The 4,239-nt window shown below is 28.4% G+C and overlaps 1 non-coding gene across 1 annotated transcript; it reads right to left on the minus strand.

Moving 5' to 3' along the window:
- Positions 1-2,238: 2,238 nt before the first annotated feature.
- Trnai-aau lies at positions 2,239-2,312 on the minus strand. Its single transcript has one exon. It is a non-coding gene; the product is annotated as a tRNA-Ile (tRNA).
- Positions 2,313-4,239: the final 1,927 nt, after the last annotated feature.

A 4,239-nucleotide genomic window follows, 5' to 3' on the forward strand; every position in this document is an offset into this window, starting at 1 on the left:
TATATTTCTTATTTTTTTATTAAACGCTGGCTTTACAATGCGTAATGTAGAATATTTTTTATTTCGGGTTAAAGGCTTCATTTTGTTACGTGTAAGAATTGATAAAGACCAAGTAAAGGTGAAAAACGTTATTCTTTGTATTAAAGTAAATTAATTAATAAAAAATTTTTTTTACATTTACACCAGTATTGCTCCTTTCTGGCTGCTTTCTTCTTAAACTTTACTTTGCAAAAAACAAACAACTGTATCCTAAAAGGCGTTAAGAACTTGCTTCTGATTTTCCTTGCAACTTTCTTCTCCGATTTTCCTCCTGTAGTAAATTTTTCGTATCACATATCTTCATCTCTCTTCGGATAAATCTTCTTATTATCTTGAGAATCACTTTGCATTTCGGCTGCAGCTTCTTCATGGCACATGCAAGAGACAATGCGTATTGCGCGAAGTGACAATTTACTACGACCGATCCGACGGATACGGGACCGACAGTGAGATCGTTGCGAATACAGCCGACTTCTCGTATCACGTTTAACGCGCGTCTAATATCGACGAGACTTTTGTAACCACAATTCTCTGCAAATCACAATAATTGAGCAGATGGGCGGAAGGAAGATCTAATTACAAAATCTTGATATTAATACAAATTAAAATAACTTGCTACTTTTTTATTATACACAAATGGGTACAATATTAAATAAATTTATGTAATGTCTTTAAGAAGTTACATGTTACAATACTTCTGTATTACGATCAATATTACATGAAAAAGCTAATTGCCGGAAAAAGGGCCTAAGTAGAATTGTGTCTTTATTCCGCCCATCCCCTCAATTTCGAAATCACGTTGATAAAAGTTGATTAAAAAGTCACCTGTCCATGTAATAGTGTGCGTATAATGATAATGTTTTATTTAATATCTAATTACACGCGCATACAATATGTGACGACTTTTTAACTAACGTTTATCATTAGTCAAACTTTAAATGTTCATACTTAAAAAATTACTTCACTGAAAAAAAATGGCTTACATTTTTATTATACTTAATTTTTCACGAAATTTCAAGCTGCAATAATATTCTCAAATTTCGAGATACCTTATATATATATACATATAAAAAGTTCACCCACGAATCATATAATGCTATTTCTGATGAAAAACTAAGTCAAAAAGTCCTCTACCATTTTGCGATTTTCGTAATGGTTGACAAAATATTAATTTCTAAAGATAGCTAAATAAGAGATTGTCGAATCACATAATACTATTCCTGATCAAAAACTAAGTCGAAAAGTCTTCTACTATTTTACAACTTTCATAGTATGTAGTTAATTGTTGGGCTGCCGGATACGCGCTTGATTCGTGAGCAGACTTTAAAAAATATCCTTTTAGATATAATTTTCTTATTCCATCTGGTAAACATTTTTTTATAACTAAAATTCTGCATAGAATTTTTCAAAATTTCTATATAAATTTCAGAATTTTTGTATAACTTTTTAAAAAATTTCTCATATTTTTTATACAAATTGGAATACTTTTCAGTAATGTTAAAAAAGTCTACATATTTCTATAATATTTTGTATATATGTAAATTCTGAAATATATTCTAAAATTTCTCATTTTATATTTTAATTTGTGGAAAAATTTATAAAATCTAAAAAAGTTCAAGATACTTCTTCAGAAGTTTTCATAAATTTAAAATAAACATGGTAAATATTTAAAAATATTGCGAGATATTATGAGAGAATTTTTTTCATCAGAACAATAACCCTATAACAATACCTATACACTTTGTCGTAAACTCAATAACTGTTAGAGTGGTACTGAGTCTGCGACAATTTTACGACTATTTTATGACTATTTTATTGTTAATAAATGACAATTATCATTTATAAAAAAAAAGATGTAAAAAAATCATTCAATAATAATGTCATTTAAGGATTACAGAATAAGACCCATAAATTCCGAAGTGACAATGACTGTCAATTATCTATAGAACAAAATTTTATCGATGATTAATGTTTATAAATAGATAAACGAATCGAACATTCAATTCTATCGAAGAATAGTACTAGATAATTAGTTTGCACTCTCACGTTCCTTGATATCATTGAATCGAAGAGCGTCGTTAATATTTTTTTCTATCAGGCTTATTATTTATATTCTCACTTTTTAATATTACTTGTGAAATTAATTGTTAAAATTATGCATAAAAATCGTGACAGAGATCGGAATAAAAAAAATAAGTTTGGCCCATGAGGGGATCGAACCCGCGACCTTCGCGTTATTAGCACGACGCTCTAACCAACTGAGCTAATGGGCCAGACGCTCAATAATTGCACAGCAATTCCTTTCGTATTTGTGATCTTTGAAATATTTGCACAAGAATAAAAAAAAGTAATCGCGAATTAATTGAACAACTATGTTTTCAACAATCGCAAATAAAAAGGTTAAAATAATCGTTCCTAGTATTTTTTCTAGTTGTTTATTTATGCCTATTTTTAGACAATACTTGTAATAATTGAGTTTTAATTCGAATAGGATACAATCGGTGGGCACATACGAAGGGACTAGAAAGATGTGTATAGCAAATATGCAAACGTTTTCATAGTATCATTCGATAAAAAAGGTCTATGTATGAATTTTTTTCGAACAAACACACACACACACACACACACACACACACACACAAAATTAAGCACATAAAATATGTCCAAACATGTTTCCTTTTGTATAATTTCTGTTTGCATATATAATAATAAGTAGAATTAAGAAATAATCAGAAGAATAATTTTCACTCTGTTTTCTTTATAAAAAGTGATGTTTGAAACAAAGGAGAAACTACCCACATATATAATTACATGTAATGATATATAAAATTACACGAACAAAAAATAGATTGAGTGATTTAGCAAGGCTATGTATATAGTTTGTTGCGCGATAATAATTCAATATTTATATACTACTAAAAAAATTTAATAATATAACAAAAAAATTATATCTGTAAATTATGATTGCTAATTCAGCTAATTCTTTGCTACAATAAAAATTGCTAATGTAACAAGTTTCCTTCATTACAAAGCAAAAGTATACATCATTTTAGTTAGCATATTTTATTAAAAATTTTGATTTATATATTAGATTGATTTTCATAAAAGGTAATTACCTTTTCTATATTAATTTTCTGTGTTATTACAATAAATATGATTACCTATAATCGCTAATTTTATTCAGATGTATAACTTTGCTGCTAATAAAAAAACAAACTATCCGTATATTATGCCCGTAAATTTATTGAATTAGTAAAGTTTTTAGTTGTTTTAATAAATCTCTTTTTCCGTGTGTATGTTATGTAATCGCAATTTTTTGTTATATATTGTTATATAGATTACTTGATTATATTATAGATTATTTTTACCGGGCATATAATGGTTATTGTTGCAAAATATCTTTTGTTGTAAATTCACATAAGATTGTATAAAATAAAGATATTTGTATATACATAGAAACATACGAGTATTGTCGATGCGCATCCCATTATGGAATATGTCGGAATAAAGCACGATCGAAATTATTCCGTTTTTTCTAAGAAATCAATACTAAAAATTTAGGAAATAATTGAATAATTCCGATCGGAATTTATTTCGACATTTCCCATAAGTACGCATTATGGAATTATTCAGAATAAATTCCGATCAGAATTATTCAATTATTCCCTAGATTTCTATTGTGGTTTGTAGAGAAAACAAAATAATTCTGATCGGAATCCATTCCATTTTCTGTTTCATGTTTTTATTTGTCTGAAATTCCTCGAAAAATGATATTACAAGTGTTTTTACCATCAACAAAGTATAAAACATTAAAGTTACAGTCACAACTTGTGAACTTTCAAATCAGTTAAAAGAGGCCAATGGAAACGCGCTGACACGACTAATTGTCAATGGATTAAGACATCGCAGTCGACGTCAGTTGGCTCATCTCAAGCATACTAAATACATATTTAATATACTGACGAAACAAGCAGGATGCACACATAGACGCAGCACAATGGACAATGAAGACATTATAATGAATTGCAGATCGAACTAGTTACTAGATCATTATTTAAACAAAACTTATTGTGAAGAATATAATTTGCTTACTTATTATCTGCTAAATTAATAATGAGCCACCGCGATCAGTAAGTATATGACTAATTACAATATTTTTCTACGGCCTGTCGCGCGGGTCATCACCAACAATATAATTGT

This window comes from Trachymyrmex septentrionalis, unplaced genomic scaffold (assembly GCF_001594115.1).
Source record: "Trachymyrmex septentrionalis isolate Tsep2-gDNA-1 unplaced genomic scaffold, Tsep1.0 scaffold7, whole genome shotgun sequence".
Classification (NCBI taxonomy): domain Eukaryota; kingdom Metazoa; phylum Arthropoda; class Insecta; order Hymenoptera; family Formicidae; genus Trachymyrmex; species Trachymyrmex septentrionalis.